This window comes from Lynx rufus, unplaced genomic scaffold (genome assembly GCF_022079265.1).
Source record: "Lynx rufus isolate CCGP_SWC_20201006 ecotype Redwood Valley unplaced genomic scaffold, mLynRuf1.p SCAF_5, whole genome shotgun sequence".
Lineage (NCBI taxonomy): Eukaryota > Metazoa > Chordata > Mammalia > Carnivora > Felidae > Lynx > Lynx rufus.
The window spans coordinates 44,094,336-44,103,971 of record NW_025814867.1 but is presented as its reverse complement, the minus strand read 5'-3'; positions in this window follow the sequence as shown (position 1 = coordinate 44,103,971).

Here is a 9,636-nt window from a genome sequence, read left to right as displayed (position 1 = left end):
TGGTCATCAAATGTTCATTTCCTTCTTTTTTGTGAGCTTTTCCCTCTCTTCTTCCCAGGCCATATTTTTCTCCAGAGCACTTATCACCATATAACAGTAAGAGATAATTCACTTCCCCATGTTCCATGAGAACAGGGATTTTTGTTTGTTTTATGTCTGGCACCTTGAACAATGCCTGGTAGACGGTTCAAAACTATTTTCAAAATATTTGTTGAATGGATGAATTTGTGAGAATATTGTCTTTCACATTGCAACCCTTCCTTTGCACAGTGCCATCTTTGATTGGCTTTTCAGTTCACACGTCCAGGTCTTCAACTGATGAGGCTTTGGGAAAAGAATTCTTTACGGGGAGATATTTAGAAAGATGGCCAAACCTGTCTGCTGAGAAACTACCAGCTGAGTGAGCCAGTATGCTGAGCCGCCACTAGAGGGCAGCAGCTGGCTCTGCCAGGGTGTGGCGACCAGCCCCCTGGGCCCCTCACCTTGCAGACTGGGTAAGGGGTGGGGTCTCAGGGAGGGGGAAGTAGAAAGTTCCGGCGGGCGGCCGAGGCTGATGTTTTTGTTTCCCTCTTTGCACTCACCTATATATCCGTTTGCCAAGGTCTGTGGCTTTTGGGTGAGAAAAGTTGTGTGGGTTTTTTGTTTTGTTTTGTTTTGTTTTTTAAGAACAGAGCTAAAAAAAAAAAAAAGGGAAAAAAATTAAGGCATTCTCAGAACAAGATTTATAGTGGACTCAGTGGATCACCTGCCTCAGAATATCCTCAGATGTTAGTGTTAAATGTGAATTTCTCTGACTTCCTGAATCTGAAGGAGGGTGAGGGCTGGGAATCTGCACTTATTTAACAAGCTTCCAGGTGATTCTGGCTCACTCTCACGTTTGATGACCACCACACCTGGTGAGTAGTCTCTAGACTTTTTATCATGAAGCACCAGTATATGCATTTTACGTGTTCATTTCTTTACTTATAAGTTAGTAATGCATAGATGATGGTTCTAATGTGTTGTGTATATTATAAAGTGTTCACAAAAGTAGAAAATTTGCAAGGATGAGAAATCATGCACATTAAAGTTTATGTATGAGCTTCCCACGCCACGTTTTGGATGAGAGGGTGAGGGTAATTCATGCAGGTGAAATGTTATTTAACTGATCCTCAGGGTGATTGTTATGGCACAACACTCATTTTCTCAAGTTTATGACTCCAACGTCAATGGGCATGAGACAGCATGATTTTCTGTAGAGGTTTTATTTCTGTTTCAGTAGTACCACTGGGCATTCTCGCTCTGCTTCCCCACAAAATTCACACTTGGTGCTCAAGAAAGTTGTCATATTTACCCTCCTCCCCAACCTGATGTCCCGAGTGAAAATTCTAGGTGGGAAACCAAGTGTAGACTGGTCAGTGTGTTGGTATACAGCCCGGCAATGCCCAGGTAATACATAAACACACATACACACACATACACACACTCCTGAGGCTGCTTTCAGACTGGAAAGGCTGCAAAATTGTCTCCTAGGAAACCCTGCCTACAGAAAGTTTTAAAGTTAATGATTTGACTCTAAATCTGGCTCTTAACCTCTCTGGGGTCATGGGTCTCTTTGAGAATCTGATGACATCTATGAGCTTTCTCTCCAGGGCAGGGGAAAAAAATACTCATCCCACTACATGTACCATTTCAGAGGGCGTGAACACTTTGGGAGTTCTTGACGTGTGGAGTCTGAGCCAGCAACATCAACATTTCCTGGGAACTTACTTGAGCTGCCCCACGCCCAAACCTACTGAATCAGAAACTTTGGGGTGGGAATAAGCCCTCCAGGTATTTTTGATGAATACTCGAGTTTGGGAACACTCCAGAGCCGAAGTTCTCAAACTGGCCTCCTTATTAGAATCACCTGGTGCTTTTTTTTTTTTTTTTAAAGGACTGATGCCTGGGCTCCAATCTCCTTTAATTAAATCAGCATCTCTGGAGGTGGATCCTGAACATAGGGATTTTTAAAAGCTCTCCAAAGGAGCTAAGCTCTGTGGACCGAGGTATTAATAACCCAGGCTACTTCTGACGATCCCCCAACTAGAGCCTAAAAGCACTAGAGAAGAACTTCGCCACAGCCTGACTCATCACTTTCACTTACACACTGAGAAGCTTTTCCAAGGCTGCACGGTTACTGAACGTCTAGGCAGCCAGTTCTCCCTCTTCCCCCGTTCCAGGAAGTGCCACACACTGCAATAGTGAACCCCAAACACTTCTGAAGAAGCCTGGCCAGCAAAGACACACGTATTAAAAAGTAGCCTAGACCGGGGCATTTTCAGCTACAGATCATTGACGTCAGCTTCCAGTGGTTTTTCCTCTTTGGCTTAACTCTGCTGTTCATTGAACTCAGTTCAGTAAGCTTTCGTCAGAAGAAGGTTAACCTTGATCTGGCCGGTGGAAAGCAGCAGAGCTGAAGTGGGGCGGTGGGACAGCCTTTCCGATGAGACTGGGACCTATGAGAAGAGAGGTGGGAGATGGGGTAGGAGAGCCTGCTTGGGGGAGGGGGAAGCCCAGGCCCTGGAGCCAGGAGTCCTGGGTTTAATGCCAGCTCTGTTACTGACTCACTCTATGACCCTGGGCTTCTTGCTCAGGCTCTTCATGCTTCAGTTTCTTCACTTCTCAGTAAGGGCGATAATAATAGCACAACTACCCCCATGGGTTGTGACTGCTGAAGGGGTTTGACGCATGTCGGGACTGATTTCCACATCAGACGGCATGCTCTGCAAGTGTAAGCTCGCCATGGGCGGCAGCAAAGTGACCGGGTAAGCCTCCTTGCTGCTGCATGGGAGGCCGAGAGCTTAGGAGCCTGCCTCTTCTTTCCTCTCCATTTTGAAACCCGCCTCCGCATTCCCGATTCTTCTACACAGAGGGGATAACACCGTGGAGTAGAAAGAATTGGGACATAAAAAGCATAGGAGTGAGCAAGGGACAGGGGCAGGGGATGACTGTGTGTGGTTGCCTTTTATATAGGTGCTCTGAAAGTTTATATAAAAATGCTGATTTGGGGGCGCCTGGGTGGCGCAGTCGATTAAGCGTCCGACTTCAGCCAGGTCACGATCTCGCGGTCCGCGAGTTCGAGCCCCGCGTCAGGCTCTGGGCTGATGGCTCGGAGCCTGGAGCCTGTTTCCGATTCTGTGTCTCCCTCTCTCTCTGCCCCTCCCCCGTTCATGCTCTGTCTCTCTCTGTCCCAAAAATAAATAAAAACGTTGAAAAAAATTTAAAAAAAAAATGCTGATTTGGATTCTGATATTTTAATTGATTGCACTAATTCGGGTTAGCATGAATTGTATTTCATGCTATTTAATTGATTGCACTCTACAGGCTAGCATGAACAGTATAAGTGATGACATAAAAATGACAAAAGGCTAGTACTTTCAGTTCTATATAGGAATTTAATTTAGCAGAAGGAACCATCTCTCCCTGGATGCTGTGAGGAGAGTCAGGGAGGTTTGCAGCACAGTGCCTGAGAGTGGGACTCTTACCTTCCAGTAGTTAGACTCTCTGGGTTTAGATCCTGGACTTTTCATTCGCTGTTTACGGGGCCCTGGAAAAGTTTATTTTTTCTAAGCCTTATTTTCCTCTTATGCGCAATGAGCTAATCATAGTTTCTATATCACAGGGTTGTGTCAGATGGAAAAAAAAAACAGACTTAGATAAGGAAAAACTTTATTCCGAAGGACTATTGCAACACGAAAATCTCCAATCTCAGGAATCTGCGGGCATCTCAAAAACAAACAGAAAAGGCTTTTTTTTTTTTTTTTTTTTTTTTTTTTACACGGGTCGGGGTAAGCAGACCTTGGCAGCAATGGGAAGTTGGGCAAGCTCATGGCATGCTCACTGGGGTCTGACAGGAAATGTGTCTCCCTGTGGTCAGCCGATTCCCTGGATAAACTAATAAAGGGACACTTTCGTGCTTGCTCAGGCGTGGGGGCAAGCAGAGTTCAGGGGCCTTCAGGGAGGAGAGGAGCCTCTCTAAAGCTGGGGGAAGACAAAGCAGCATTCATGTGAGGCATGCACAGTTGTGAGTACTTGGTCAGTTGTTTTGTGGACTCAGTGAAATTATGCATGTATATTACTCTGGGTGTTACCAAGAAATGCTGGGGTTATTTTATTATTATTATTATTATTATTATTATTATTATTATTATTCCAGATGCTTGATTCTCAAATGGTTGGGGGGAGCTTTTTCTTTGCCCTGAGCAGAATAATTCAGTCACACCGTCACGACAATGATAGCATCCATCCAGTGCACATTTCCTAGGTTCCGGGCCCAGGGTTGGGGAGAGGTCCAAACATGGATGAGATGAAGTTTCTGAGCTCAAGGGGTTCTCAGTCCAGAGGGAAAGAAGGAAATGTTATGTGGGGAAGGGCAGCCATTCTGACGTATACAGGATGCTATGGGAGAGTGTGAGGGGGCTGTCGATGAACTGGGGGGACTATCAGGAATGAAGAACCTGGACAACATGAGCCCTGAATGGTGTCTGGAAGGAGAAGAAGCTTTTACCCTGATGAACAGGAGGGAAAGAACATTCCCATGCACATGGGACAGCATACTCAAAAACAGGGTTTGAAAGAGCGTGTGGGGCCAAGGACAAGGATTCCCAGATCCTGGGCACAGCGATACTGGGTCTGGTGAGGCCAGTGGGAGCTGTGTGATGAAAGCCACTGAAAGGGCAGGGGCGTAGTAGGGGCTGCAGTTAGGACAGTCCTCGAGCGTCCTTCCTGTAGTTCTGTGTCTGCTTGATGCAGACGATGGCACTCTCTGACACCAGGGTTTCAAGAGAGCCATGCATGGAGGACTGGAAGAGTTCAGCCCAGAATTGTTGCTTTGAGATGCCAATGAAATGCTCAAGGACAGATATTTAGCAGGCAGGGCAGGGGTCTGGGCTGGAGATAAAGATACCGGAGTCATGAACGTAGTCATTAAAACCACAGCAGTGAAGGGGCGCCTGGGTGGCTCAGTCGGTTAAGTGTCTGACTTTGGCTGAGGTCATGGTCTCGTGGTTCATGAGACCAAGCCCTGCGTCAGGCTCTGTGCTGACAGCTCGGAGCGTGGAGCCTGCTTCGGATTCTGTGTCTCCCTCTCTCTCTGCCCCTCCCCTGCTTGCACTCTGTCTCTCTGTCTCTCAAAAATAAATAAACATTAAAAAAAAAAAAACAACCCACAGCAGCGAAGATCATCTGGGAGAGTATTTAGACCAAGAAAAGCAGTGCTCTGAAGTCAGAACTCGAACATTTAAGGAGCTGAGCACCTTCTTTTAAATGTATGTGTGTCACTTTGGTGATAGGCAAATATTTCTTTATGCACACATGGGTGCCTTCAACTACTAATTACTGAGCACTTTCCGCGGGTAAAACACCGCATTGGTTTCCAGGAAAAAGAACTAATGGTTCTTCTCCTCAAGCAGCACATGATCTAGACCAGTGATTCTCAACTGTGGATGAGTGTGTCCCCCAAAGGGGTATCTGGTGATATCTGGAGATATTTTTGCTTGTCAAACTGAGGAGAAGAGGTTGCTATTAGATCCCCTAGGGAGGGGTCAAGGAAGCTGTTAACATTGTATAGTGCTCAGGACTGCTCTCCCCACCTTGATAATCATCTGGTGCCAAATGTCAATTGGGTAGAGCCTGAGAAACTTTGATCCACGCTAAGAGATAGTATATGTACACACACAAGAAAACGAAAGAACCATTCCTCTCTCTAAACTGGTGACGGTGGCTTTGTAACATGTCAACTTGGCTAAGCCAAACTCCATTCCCCAAACTGCCTTTGTCTATGCTTTCTGTTAGAGGACACCCCGAGAACAACTCGGGCAAGCTTTGGAGGGCAGAGGGGAGGCAGCACCGTCACCGTTTTGTAGCTCATCCACACCATTGCCAGTCCACTGCCCCCTCTCACTGACACAGAGCAGCAACTGGACCCTATGGCCGCCCTACAGGCTCCCCCAGGATCCCTTGCAGCTTCGCAGACCCCTGGGCCAGGTAGGGGGGGTATTTAGCTCTGTGACAAAGGGCCCTGGCTTCCGCAGGACGTCCTTACCACCAGAGCCAGAGGCAACGAGAACTGACATGGGTTTTGTCTGTCCTTCTCGGCTTTAGCTCATGTGGGTTTCAGCTCATTCTCACTGTCTCATGTTCTGCATTCATCTCTTCTTCCTGCCGGCCTGCCCTGTGGACCTGAGCTCCAGCCTCAGACGTGAAGGCAACATGTTTTCAGAGACTGCTAGCTAGCTCCCACAATTACCAAGGGCAAGTTCTTGTGTGTGTGTGTGTGTGTGTGTGTGTGTGTGTGTGTGTGTATGGCTGCATATATGTATATCGCTCCACTGACACAACAAATTTATTGATTGCGTACTAGGCACTGGAGGTGCAGACTTGAATCAGACACTGTCCTTGCCTCAAAGAATCTGTAGTCCAAAGAATAAAGAATTAAGTCATATATTTGTGAAATCAACACAAAGTTGGCAACTCGCTGAAGAGAAGCTTTTAGACAGTCTTATGACCAAATGTGTGTGTGTGTGTGTGTGTGTGTGTGTGTGTGTGTGTGTGTAGGAGGATCCACCAAGGAGGGGCCCATACATCTTTACCCTTTGTTTCCTGTCTCTTCCTATAAGCCCTCTAATCCATGGTAAGCTATTTTTTTTAACTTTATGGTAATTGGAGTCAAAGAATGGCCTTTTGTGTGAAAACTTGTCAAAGAATTGTTTTAGCTCTTCACCTATATAGTAATGAGATCAGATTTGATGATGACTACAATTTCTTCATTTTTAAAGTTGTGAATCAGTGAAAACCACTAAATAAGGAATCGATTGCTCTTATCTATATTTAAAAATTTGTTTTAATGTTTTATTTTTGAGAGAGAGAGAGAGAGAGAGAGAGAGAGAAAGAGAATCCAAAGCAGGCTCCAAGCTCTGAGCTGTCAGCACAGAACCTGACGCCGGGCTTGAACTCAAGACCTGTGAAATCATGACCTCAGCTGAAGTCGGACGCTTAACCCACTGAGCCACCCAGGTGCCCCTACATTTTTTTTTAAGTCTATTTATTCATTTTGAGAGAGAGTGAGCACGAGTGAGGGAGAGGCAGAGAGAGAGAGGGAGAGAGAATCCCAGGCAGGCTCTGCACTCTTAGTGCAGAGCCTGATTCAGGGCTCAAACTCACAAACCATGAGATCATGACCTGAGCTGAAGTTGGATGCTTAACCGACTGAGTCACCCAGGCGCCCCTACATTTTTTTTTGAGAGAGAGCGTGCACATGCATGCTCCCCCACAAGCAAGCTTGAGCAGGGGAGGGACAGAGGAAGAGGGAGAGAGAATCTCAGGCAGGCCCCCCACTCAGCACAGAGCCCAACAACACAAGAGAGGCTGGATCCCAGGACCATGATAATCATGATATGAGCCAAAATCAGGAGTCAGATGCTTAAGCAACTGAACCCCCTAAGGTGCCCCTTTACATTCTTATTTCCTCATCAAATAACTTGGGTAGGGGAATCAGTCCTAATGGCCTGATGTCTCTGAACCTCTGGACCATAATTACCTATGTCACCCTTTATAGGATTTAGTACGTACTACACTGTATTAACATTAATCATTAGAGGGTGAGTTCCTGGTGGGCTGTAATAGGGTCTGACTCATTTTCATCCTTGGTGCCTGTAAGTCTGTAGTCTGTCTAAGTCAACGGTTGCTCAAACTGGCTGGTTTTTAGCATCACCTGAAAGGCTTTTAACACTCAGTAATAGACAAAATATAGGCTTTTATGCTGTATGCCTAGATTTTCAGATGCAGTAGGTATAGGCTGGGGCTTAGGAATTGTAATTTCAGAACATTTTTTTAAGTGATTCTGACAATCAAATTGGAGAACCAGTGTTCTTTTTTTTTTTTTTTTTTTTTTCAACGTTTATTTATTTTTGGGACAGAGAGAGACAGAGCATGAACGGGGGAGGGGCAGAGAGAGAGGGAGACACAGAATTGGAAACAGGCTCCAGGCTCTGAGCCATCAGCCCAGAGCCCGACGCGGGGCTCGAACTCACGGACCGCGAGATCGTGACCTGGCTGAAGTCGGACGCTTAACCGACTGCGCCACCCAGGCGCCCCTGGAGAACCAGTGTTCTACGCTGACTTGAAACTGTGTGTGTGTGATCTTAAAGCTTATTTACTTTGAGAGAGAGAACGCATATGTTGGGGGCAAAGAGAGAGGGAGAGAGAGAGAAACCCAAGCAGACTCCACACTGTCAGCGCAGAGCCTGATGTGGGACTCGAACTCACAAACCGTGAGATCATGACCTGAGCTGAAATCAAGAGTCAGACGCTTACCCAGCTGAGCCACCCAGGCACCCTCGGTGTAGGATCTTAAGTGCCTATCTGCTCGCCTTTCTTCCTTCTGCCTATAAATAGTACAAGATGTGGTCTCTGATCTCAGAGTTCTCACTGTAGCGAGGGCAAAATCAGAGTGTGTAAACTCCATGTCTCCAGTGCCCTATGGCCAACGCTGAGTGGGCAATTGTTAATTGCTTTACTGATGACTGTGGCAAACCTAGGTTCAGTGTGCCTACCCTACATAGTGTAGCCTAAGAGCCTGGCAGGTACAGAAGTGAGACTCTGGCTTGTACCTCTTCCGAGACGCTTTTTACTGTACATCAGTCATGTTGACAATCCCACAGGCCTCCTTGTTTCACCCTGGGGGAGCTTCCAAATTTCTTGGATGGTTGGTTGCCTTTCAGCAGTGCTTTTGCAGCTGGGGAAACTGAGACTTAAGAAATAACTTTCCCAGGATTCCCAAGCTGGTGTGGTGGAGATCAAATCAACAGAATGGATTTGACTGATGATGCCTGATTCATAAAACCAAAGTTAATCTCGTAATATAACACATAGAATTAATAATACCTATTACCTTCATCCTGGTCATACGCTGACAAAATTATTACCCAAGTCAGCTTTTCTAAAACATTGTTTTTTGTTGGATCAAAAGAAGCCATTTGCAGAAAAGATGAAGAAAGTGTAGTATTCATTCAGTCTTTCCCCCTCCTTCCCAAACACACACAATCTTTATTATATTACCTCTGAATTATGATTTAATTTAATATACATAAGAAAAATCAAAGACTAGACACAGGTGATTCAAATATGTTAGCCAAAAAGACACTAAATAAAATTATGTAGAATACATCAGTCATTCTGTTTTCCTCATAAATCTTGAAAACAAAAACTGGTCTTAGTTTCTCATTTTTAATGGACTCCTCTCCTATGAATTATGTAAAACTTCCAGAGATATAAACAGCTCTATATACAAAGAAGCAGTGTGGCAGTACATGTGACTTTACATATCTTTCACTAGGAAAGAAAAATCATGAAAAATTTGCTTTGAACCTGTTCTTCAATTCTAAAAGGAAGCTAATTTGAAAGATTTGGAAACCTCACTGAAGTGGCCAAACTATTTTTTATTTGAAAATAGCATAAACATCTAAGTTGAGCTAAGCCGTGAGCTAAGCTGTCTTGGAAAGTGGAAAGGATACTTCCGCTGTCCCTAAACTTTGTCAGGGAAGCAGATGGGGGGTGCCAACCCCAGAAAGAAGAATGAGTTTAGTGTAACGTCCCAACTGCCGTCGAGTTAGAACA